This window comes from Lepidochelys olivacea (genome assembly GCF_965140295.1).
Source record: "Lepidochelys olivacea isolate rLepOli2 genome assembly, chromosome: 8".
NCBI classification, from domain to species: domain Eukaryota; kingdom Metazoa; phylum Chordata; order Testudines; family Cheloniidae; genus Lepidochelys; species Lepidochelys olivacea.
The window spans coordinates 35,155,001-35,165,801 of NC_140418.1; the positions used below are offsets into that span (position 1 = coordinate 35,155,001).

At 46.5% G+C, this 10,801-nt stretch overlaps 1 long non-coding RNA gene across 1 annotated transcript; it reads left to right on the plus strand.

Annotated features, from left to right (window-relative positions):
• The first annotated feature begins 6,566 nt into the window (after positions 1-6,566).
• LOC311525281 lies at positions 6,567-10,576 on the plus strand. The gene is made up of 4 exons (XR_014712734.1): positions 6,567-6,710; positions 7,441-7,515; positions 9,267-9,367; positions 10,302-10,576. It is a non-coding gene; the product is annotated as an uncharacterized lncRNA (long non-coding RNA).
• The last annotated feature ends 225 nt before the right edge of the window (positions 10,577-10,801 follow it).

Genomic DNA, 10,801 nt, shown 5'->3' on the forward strand with positions numbered 1-10,801 from the left:
ATCATATGTAAACTGGCACCATGCTGGTCATTAATAGTTTTGCATAGCGTATGGATGGGAGATGTATGAAAAATTATAAATATGTGCTGGAAATGCATTTTAAAGGGGTTTTGCCATCAAGGTTGAAGTCTATGGACAAAGGAACATGGTTCCACCTGCTTGAATGTGTCTCCAATGTAAACTGAGCAAAGGGACAATTAAATTACATTTACATGCAAAGTAGACAAAGTCACCAGGTAAACCAGTCGTGTGGGTCATGGAAGCTGCAGCTCCCGGAAACCTTCCTGCCTCTTGAAGCAATGTCATTGAACTTTGGAAGACATAAGCAAGGACAAGAGCCATTTTGGTCTCCATTAGGGGGCACATCCAACAGGCCAGAGCTCTTGTGCATCAGAGAAAAGTGGAATCTTTCAGCCAAGGGGTTGTAAGTTTCTGAAAACTGACTATACGTGAGAAACCAAGACTCTAGATTGTTAAATTAGGCTTTAATCTTAAAAGCACTTTTTTTTTTTACTTTTGCTTGTTTGTAACCATTTCTATCTCAATTCCTTGCACTTGGTATCACTTAAATCTCTGTTCTTTGTTAACAAACTTAATCTTGTTATTAAACAGCCATCTCAGTACAGTGTTCTGAACTGAAAGAGTAAAATCTTCAGCCAAATTACCAGAGGTGCCATGGATTGTCTCTTTAAAGGAGCAGTGAACTGGATATGGGGGTGTGAGTGCTGCAGAGGACTGGGGAAATAGTTTTGAGGAGACTTGGGGCTGGAAGGGTCTAGTGGTGTCACCAGGCTGCCAGAAGCCAGGGTAAGGCCATTGTGCTGTGGGCAGGTGGCTGGTGTCAAGGCTCTGAGTCAAAGCTGCACAGGGACCGAATGGCTAGGCAGCAGTTCTGCGGAAAAGGACCTAGGGGTGACAGTGGACAAGAAGCTGGATATGAGTCAGCAGTGTGACCTTGTTGCCAAGAAGGCCAATGGCATTTTGGGATGTATAAGTAGGGGCATAGCGAGCAGATCGAGGGACGTGATCGTCCCCCTCTATTCGACATTGGTGAGGCCTCATCTGGAGTACTGTGTCCAGTTTTGGGCCCCACGCTACAAGAAGGATGTGGATAAATTGGAAAGAGTCCAGCGAACGGCAACAAAAATGATTAGGGGTCTGGAACACATGACTTATGAGGAGAGGCTGAGGGAACTGGGATTCTTTAGTCTGCGGAAGAGAAGAATGAGGGGGGATTTGATAGCTGCTTTCAACTACCTGAGAGGTGGTTCCAGAGAGGATGGTTCTAGACTATTCTCAGTGGTGGAAGAGGACAGGACAAGGAGTAATGGTCTCAAGTTGCAGTGGGGGAGGTTTAGGTTGGATATTAGGAAAAACTTTTTCACTAGGAGGGTGGTGAAACACTGGAATGCGTTGCCTAGGGAGGTGGTGGAATCTCCTTCCTTAGAAGTTTTTAAGGTCAGGCTTGACAAAGCCCTGGCTGGGATGATTTAATTGGGGATGGGTCCTGCTTTTGAGCAGGGGGTTGGACTAGATGACCTCCTGAGGTCCCTTCCAACCCGGATATTCTATAATTCTATGAGCACAGAGGCATTCAGGGTTCCAGGGCAGGAGATGACAGAATGCCTCACTGCTCTGGGTGAACCTCCAATGCATCGCAATGTCACTATTTTTTAAATTCTTTTCACAGACCTTGTTAATAGATACTTGAGGAAAAACAGCGAAATCACCTGCCAGCGAAAACAGTTCTTAAAAACACTGATGAATTCAGCCTCTTGGATGTTCTGCGGATTTCTTGAAATATATAAATCTCCATCTACCACTAGATGGCATCAGACATTCTTTATTGCTTAAAACTAGTTCCACATTTTAAAATGTGGAGATCTGACAGTACTGGGGAACTGATAAACCCCCACTACACACAATGAGGGGGTTTTGTTTTACATTTACACATACAAAACTATCCACGCAGGAGGGGGGAGTAAAATCGCTAATGGAAGACTACCTTTCTGGAATGAGATGTGTATGTGTATTGCTACCTATCTGAAATGTGAACAAAAAAAGCATAATTCCCTAAAACAAGCAGGGTAAGAGGGGCATTCAGCATGAGTAGTAATAATTTGCATTTTTCTAGTGCCTTAGTGCAGAGAATCTGTTTACAAGCCTCTGAGGCGTGTAAGCAGCAAAGAGGGAGAGAGAGCATTACATGGGATACACAAGAGGATGAGTAGGTGTGGGGTTGGAACTAAGGGCATAGCTACACTTGCAGATGTAGAGAGCGCTGTGAGTTAAACCAGCCCTCAGAAAGCACAATAGGGAAAGCGCTGCAGTGTGTTCACGCTGTCCGATTCAAGAGCATTGGTGTGGCCACATCAGCTCTTGCAACGCCACAGAGAGCAGTGCATTGTGGTAGCCATCCCAGTGTTCAAGTGGCTGCAACGTGCTTTTCAAATGGGGCGGTGGAGTGTGACCGTGTGTTGTGTGTATGTGGGGGGAGAGAGTGTGGTTTTTTGGGGTGCTGAGTGTGTGAACATGCTATCTTGTAAGTTCAGACAGCAGCAGACCACCCACCCCCACCCCCACTCACAGCAAGCAGCATTCCACAGTAATGATTGCTTTGTCCCAGAGCAGATAAGCATGCCGGTTGTCAGAAATGGAGCTTTGAAAGGGGATATCTACATTCCTACAGCCACGTTTAAAACAATGACAAGAGTGGCCACTTGACTTCAGGGGATTATGGGATGTTTTTGGAGGCCGATCACAGCGCAGTAATGCAACACGTTGTTCACACTGATGCCCGGGTGTTTCAACGGAGGTGCAGCAACCATTATGCTGCTTGTGAAGGTGGATTACCAGGAGTGCTCCAGCTGCAGAGTCCAGGCACTCTAAGTGCCTTGCCAGTGTGGACGGGTTGGGAGTTAGGGAGCCTAGGTCTGTTTTAATGTGCTCTAACTTGCAAGTGTAGCCAAGCCCAAAGAAAGGGACAATATAGGCTGAATATCAGTGAGATGTATTGGTAGTGGAGTAGCCTCCCAAGAGAAGGGGTAGAAACCCTATTGCTTGGGACTTAAAACTAAACAAAACACTTTAAATGTACAACAGGAACTAACCTGGTATTGGCCCTGGGGGAGATGGACTGGATGATCTCGTTAAGTCTTTTTCATCTCTCACTTTGATTTTTTTTTTCTTAAAGACCTTTAAAAAACCCCAACAAACAAAATGTTAAATGAAGCCTCCCAAGATGCCTTTGACGGAGGTAAATATACTCATTTTGCAGATGGGTAAAACAGTGATTAAGTGATTTGCTCCCAGTCATACTACAATTCAATTACAGAGCTGGAAGAGGAACCAGGAGTCCTGATTCTCTGTAGCTCTAAACACTTGACTGTACTCTCTCTTCATCTGTGATTTAAGTCTTACTTTTTGTTTCTTGGGAGCTTTAGCTTACTAAAGGGCTAAATGCCCTTTTATTTGGGGAACTCAGCACATATGCTACTAATGTTGTTCTGGTTTAGACTTCCAGATTGTCAATACCCTCCCCCTCCCCCACGAGTTTTCAGGGAAATAAAAGAAGCAGGCAAGAGCACAAACGCTTTTGGACATCAGCAAAAGATGGGCAAATGCCGGGCCAAAGAAAGGGAGTGAAATCACATTGATAAATCAGGGAATTGAAATCTAACTGCTTCCAAGACTAATCTGCTATGTTGGGTATTAAGAAGATGTCTATCACTGTGGTGATCTAAGGCCAATTAGGGACTGAGGATTTCATAGACCTCTAGAAAAAGAAAGTCAGTACGAAAGGCCTGTTTGTCAGAAGTGTAGAGTAGCCACTAACTAAAGTAAGTGGAAGCTGTGGCTGCTCAGCACCTCAGAAAATGAAGCCTCCAAAGACTAATATGCTGGCTGCTCTCCACAGCCTGGGGATGTTGGTGGCTGGTGCAACCCTGACCATGTGGTCTGAGACCAACAGTGCACCCCACAGGGCATTCAGAACATCAGTAATGTCTGGGGTTTGAGACACCTTGAATAGTCCATTAACACCAGAACAAACAAGGTACTTCCATTTCTCCTGGGCCCTTCTAGGCAGTCGCTGTATGGTTCCTCGCCCACAAAATGAATCAGTCAACTCTGTATAGCAAGAGACAGATTACTCCGGAAATCCTGGTGCCCTATGCAAAGTGGAAAATATGGGTCCCTTGCACTGGCTCCCACAATAAAAATCACTCCACAAACAATAAAGCCAGCCCTCATGGAGAGGACCTTATTAGATGTTTCCCACTTGAGCACTGACTAATGCATGTGCCTGAGAATTGGTGCTGGGCCTTATTTGTGAAAATTCTACAGATATGTTTTTCAGTTTACAAAATCCACCTGCTGGCATATCTACATATACGCAAAATATAAAATCACAGCGCCAGCTCCAGTGGGAAAGACCATGAAAGGAGGCTAAAAAGATAGACATCTCCTTGAGGCTTTCACAAAGATTTCTCCCTAATTGTTCCTGAAAGCATGGGATTTGCCACCCCTATCCACCGGCCAGCGATTCTGACAGAGCAGCTAGAGATCAGGCCCTCTGTGTGGATTGGCCATTATCTTTGAAAACTCGTGGCGAACCGGGGAAGTTCCGGATGACTGGAAAAAGGCTAATGTAGTGCCAATCTTTAAAAAAGGGAAGAAGGAGGATCCTGGGAACTACAGGCCAGTCAGCCTCACTTCAGTCCCTGGAAAAATCATGGAGCAGGTCCTCAAAGAATCAATCCTGAAGCACTTGCATGAGAGGAAAGTGATCAGGAACAGCCAGCATGGATTCACCAAGGGAAGGTCATGCCTGACTAATCTAATCGCCTTTTATGATGAGATTACTGGTTCTGTGGATGAAGGGAAAGCAGTGGATGTATTGTTTCTTGACTTTAGCAAAGCTTTTGACACGGTCTCCCACAGTATTCTTGTCAGCAAGTTAAGGAAGTATGGGCTGGATGAATGCACTACAAGGTGGGTAGAAAGCTGGCTAGATTGTCAGGCTCAACGGGTAGTGATCAATGGCTCCATATCTAGTTGGCAGCCGGTATCAAGTGGAGTACCCCAAGGGTCGGTCCTGGGGCCGGTTTTGTTCAATATCTTCATAAATGATCTGGAGGATGGTGTGGATTGCACTCTCAGCAAATTTGCGGATGATACTAAACTGGGAGGAGTGGTAGATACGCTGGAGGGGAGGGATAGGATACAGAAAGACCTAGACAAATTGGAGGATTGGGCCAAAAGAAATCTGATGAGGTTCAATAAGGATAAGTGCAGGGTCCTGCACTTAGGATGGAAGAACCCAATGCACAGCTACAGACTAGGGACCGAATGGCTAGGCAGCAGTTCTACAGAAAAGGACCTAGGGGTGACAGTGTACGAGAAGCTGGATATGAGTCAGCAGTGTGCCCTTGTTGCCAAGAAGGCCAATGGCATTTTGGGATGTATAAGTAGGGGCATAGCGAGCAGATCGAGGGACGTGATCGTTCCCCTCTATTCGACATTGGTGAGGCCTCATCTGGAGTACTGTGTCCAGTTTTGGGCCCCACGCTACAAGAAGGATGTGGATAAATTGGAGAGAGTCCAGCGAAGGGCAACAAAAATGATTAGGGGTCTAGAACACATGACTTATGAGGAGAGGCTGAGGGAGCTGGGATTGTTTAGCCTGCAGAAGAGAAGAATGAGGGGGGATTTGATAGCTGCTTTTAACTACCTGAAAGGGGGTTCCAAAGAGGATGGCTCTAGACTGTTCTCAATGGTAGCAGATGACAGAACGAGGAGTAATGGTCTCAAGTTGCAGTGGGGGAGGTTTAGATTGGATATTAGGAAAAACTTTTTCACTAAGAGGGCGGTGAAACACTGGAATGCATTACCTAGGGAGGTGGTAGAATCTCCTTCCTTAGAGGTTTTTAAGGTCAGGCTTGACAAAGCCCTGGCTGGGATGATTTAACTGGGAATTGGTCCTGCTTTGAGCAGGGGGTTGGACTAGATGACCTTCTGGGGTCCCTTCCAACCCTGATATTCTATGATTCTGGCTCTGCCACCCTCCTGGTCCCAACCCACATACATATACCCTGGGGAAGCTACGTCATGAGGTCCCTTTGTCACTGAAGAGGATGCCCATTGGGGAGGGGGCTTGTCAGAGCGATGTCTCTCTTTTCCCACCAGGACTGGAGAAGACGCTGCATGAGAGGCAGCTGGTCCCTCTGTTTGGCACAAGACAGGAGGGAGCTACCTGCAACCCCATTCTTGAGCCAACCTGCCCACAGCATGAATCCACAGCCATCCTCCAGCACCTAAAGCCACATCCCACCACAGCCAAAACCCCCATCACGCCAAGCCACAGCGCCTCCTCTCCCCAGTACCCCGAGCACCCCACTGCCCCCCACCATCCCAAACCACAGCGCCCGCCCCCACGCACAGGCGTCGCCTGAATCCTGCGCAGGCGCATTGGAGCGCACCCGCCTGCGCTTGCGCCTCTGGGTCAGGAGGAGGCGGAGGCGGGAAGCAGCCGGCGCTGGGCGGGGTTTGCGAGTGCGCGCCCTGCCCTCCCGGTCTGGCGGCCTCGCCTCCTTCCTTTCCTCTCTCGGCTGGCGCTGGTTAAGGGTGGTGCGCACGGGGCTTCCAAGCTATGCGGCATGGTAGCGGCCGGCCTGGGCCCGGAGCTGCCGCCCCGTTGGGGGAGAAACTCAGTATGTGACCCCCGGACGTGGGGTGGAGGGTGAAGGCGAGGCTGGGCTGAGCAGCGGGGTGCAGAGCCCTCCTACGCCGGGCCGGGTGAGCGGCCACGTGCGCTGGCTCCGGCGGGGCAAGGTTGGGCTCCCTGCTGTACTGGCCCTGCTTCCTTGGGGCCACCCACGTGCAGCTGAGACCCGGCAGTCTTCCTGCGGCTGTGAGGGGCCTGGCCCTTCGTCCACAGCAAGCCTCCTGGGGCTGCTGGGCTGGACCCAGCAATAACAATCCTGAACTCTCCTGGAGCACTTTCCGTCAGTAGTGCCCAAGGCACAGGGAGGGAGGTGATCTGCCCACGGTCACCTAGCCGGCCAGCGGCAGGGCCTGGAACTAAAACCCAGGTACTCCCCGAGTACCAAGCCAGTGTCCTAGCTGCTAAGCTGCACTGCCCAATGCACCTTGCTGCTCAGTTGATCTCATTCATTGAGTGTTTTACCAGAAGACGGGCAGTCCCAAGACGCTTTTACAGGTCACAGCTGCTGGCGTGAGGGTTGGTTTTGAGGCGATTCATTGCAAATATGTAAACCGGGTTAGATCCGCTCCTAAACTCAGACATTTTTGTGTGTGCACATAGGGATGACAAGGGAACAGGGTCTGTTAATTTTATTTTTAAAATGTCTGCATGGATTTAAGTTAGTGCTGCTGAAACAAATGTTTTGGATATTTATGCTGATGTGTCTTTTCTTTCAGGGAAGATAGTGAAAATCTGAAAAGGGCAAGAAAAGCAAGCATGCAAAAGCAGAAACTTGCTTCTTCCTCTGAGAGGTTGGTGTTAGCAAAAATGTTGCTAATAGAATGTAGTCTTTATGAAAAATATCGTTGGTTATATGATGCTTGGCAATCAGGAAAATATGGTGACCAGTTCCTACCCTGAGACTTAATAATGGGGTTTTGTTTTTTTTAATGAGTTCTTAACAGGAGAGTGGGGTGGGGGGAGAGAAAACCTTTTGTAGTGATAAACACCCATTTTTTCATGGTCTGTGTGTATAAAAACATCTTCTGTATTTTCCACAGTATGCATCCAATGAAGTGAGCTGTAGCTCACGAAAGCTTATGCTCAAATAAATTGGTTAGTCTCTAAGGTGCCCCAAGTACTCCTTTTCTTTTAACTTTTCTAGTACTTCTTGTGGCCAGTAGCATGCTTCTTAGGCAGTGCCATCAGGCTCTAAAGCACTTGTCTGTACTCAGTGGTGATCAGTTATTGAGGGTCACTTTATACCTTTGATGGTGTTACACTGTTCGGAGAGCATTTGCCTTGTAAATCTTGTGTCGGGGAAGTTTTATTAATTTTGACTGATAACAGGTTTTTGTGGTATTTAGCATTCCTTAACTGATATTAATGCATTAAGTTCTCTGGATGCTAATACACTTGAATTAACATTTGTCCACGCATACCTTACTCTCACAAAACCCACTTAATCTTCTGGAGCCTGACATTTTCTTTTTAAATATTTAGGCATGGCTAACTTGTGCTTGCAAATACCATGACTGTGAGCTTGTTTGGGTGTACAAATGACCTGCTGGATGCATAACTTAGAACTGTAACTTGTTTATTTGTCAGGTATCGGGTGGCTGTGTTAGTCTGTATCCACAAAAACAATGAGGAGTCCCATGGCACCTTAAAGACTAACAGCTTATGCCCAAATAAATCTTTCTGAAGAAGTGGTTTTTTTATTCACAAAAGCTTATGCCCAAATAAATCTGTTAGTCTTTAAGGTGCCACCAGACTCCTAGTTGTTTTTATTTATTTGTATAATGGTAGGGCCAAAGAATTTCAGTCGAGGATCAAAGCCCCCTTGTGCTAGGCACTGTTCAGATAAGTAATAAAGAAAACAGTCCCTGCCCCCAGATAGCCTACAGTCTAGGTGTCAGGATGCAACTGATGGTAACATGGACCCTACTTAGTGGGTGGCAGGGAGGAAGAGGTAATAAAACAGTTTAGCTGAAGAAACAGCAGCCTCAACATGCTTTCCCAGCTAGTGCCATATGCTGAAACTTGTAGACATGACAGAGGTTGGCTTTAAAGAGGATACGATTCTGATTTTACAAACTGTAGGCCCCGTTTAGCTTTTTTAGCATGGAGGATTGCCTGGAATCTCTCTGTTTCTGTTTTATTTCAAAGTCATCACAGCAATTCTATGGAGCCAATTAACTTCCCTTTGCGAATTGGGCTTGTGAACTGAATTTTGATTACTAGAACAGGAGTGCTTTTAGATGTGAAACTGAGTTCGTTCTTCAGCTGACTTTCAGATCAATGGATGAAATACACAAGACTTTGTGCATTTCTGTAAATTATTCTATGCAGCATATGTGGGGAAATTGACCCCTTTGCCTCACTGTAATTAAATGCAAAGAATATTTGGTCAACAAATCCTGTTTAAGTGGAATTCTTTGTAATGTTCACTTCGGGAAACCTCCTTAGTACTTCCACAATTCAAACCCCAGCTGTTGAATATGTATTAGTTTAAAAGATATCTGACACTCAAGATGTGCTGTCTCTCTCTGTTCTGTTTAAGGTATCATAACTGGTCTGCAGCTTGTGCATCCATAAGGGGAACAATGTAAACCAAGAGTCTCAGGGGAGCAAAGAGCTTTCTGCAAAATTAAGACTTGACAGGTAACTCTTCCTAGGCACTGAAGAGATCTAATGAGCCTTACAAAATGTGGGAGCAGCCAATGAAGCACATTCAGTTCTGTCTTAAGAAGAAAGCGGTTCTTCTCATCTCACTAACTTATTTCTTAGGAAATGTCTCCTTTGGGCTTAGCTCTGTAGATGTGAAACAATATTTAATGCAGTTAGGGTGTGGGGTGGGGAGAAACCTTTGAAATTTCCTGGTGTAAATCCCTCTGTGAGCCACAAACAGTGATGAGCAAATTGAATATTTGATCAGTAATATTCAAAATACTCAGCCTTTGCTGGTATTTGAATGGGGTGCCTGCTGGGGCAGCACTTCCAGCCTGGGAGTGCTAACCAATGCTCCTCTAGTTCAGCCTGGCTTGTAGCAGATTGCTAGAGGAAGTGTTTTTCAGTGAGGCAAGACCCAAGTGAGGGGAGTTTAGATATACACTACTCAAAGGAATGTCCGTTTGGGGGTATTTCTCTTACACGCTTTCCAAAGCATGGAAGGTCTGTTTATTTAATCCAGCAGTTGTCAGCTGCCCAGTGCAGTTCTGTGCCTGTGCTAGTGTTACACTGCTGGGAGAGAAACGTGCCATCAAAGTTACCTGGTACTGCTGGTACTGTTCTGGTGCCTGTCAGTGCCAGGTTTTGATAGCGCTTTGCATCCTTGAGAGTGGAATAACTCTCTGTAGAGTTAGTCCTAGACTGGATGCGAACACAATCATCTCCCTGCTGTACTGTAATATAAAATGGGGCTGCAAATGCTTTTTTTTCCTCCTCCGATCCACCCTTCTGAAAATTAGGCACAGGCTGGTCCAATCATGGTCTCTTTTTAAATATAAAAATGCAGACAATCCCCACCCCTGTTCTTTTTTTCCTGTGAAATATGGATCTTTAGGGCTCCACTGGCTGACTTGTTTTTTTTTCCTAGTTACAGATAAAAGCCTTCTCGGTTGGACTGATTATTGCAGGAGTGAGGCTAGTGGGGGCAGCAGTAGTTGCCTGAAGAGAAGAGAGGAACTGTTGCTGTTGCTTTAAAGCAGGGGTCGGCAACCTTTCAGAAGTGGTGTGCAGAGTCTTCATTTATTCACTTTAAGGTTTCGCGTGCCAGTAATGCATTTTAACGTTTTTTAGAAGGTCTCTTTCTCTGAGTCTATATATTATATAACTATTATTGTATGTGAAGTAAACATTTTGAAAAACTTGTTTAAGAAGCTTCATTTAAAATTAAATTAAAATGCTGATCTTACGCTGCTGGCCCACTCAGCCTGGTGCCAGCCTGGGGTTCCGTTCACCTAGGCTGGCAGCAGGCTGAGCGGGGCCTGCGGCTGGGACCCTGGCTGGCAAGGGGCTGGCAGCCAGAACCCCAGACCAGCAGTGGGCTAAGCGGGGCCAGCGGCCGGGACCCCAGACTGGCAGTGGGTTGAGTGG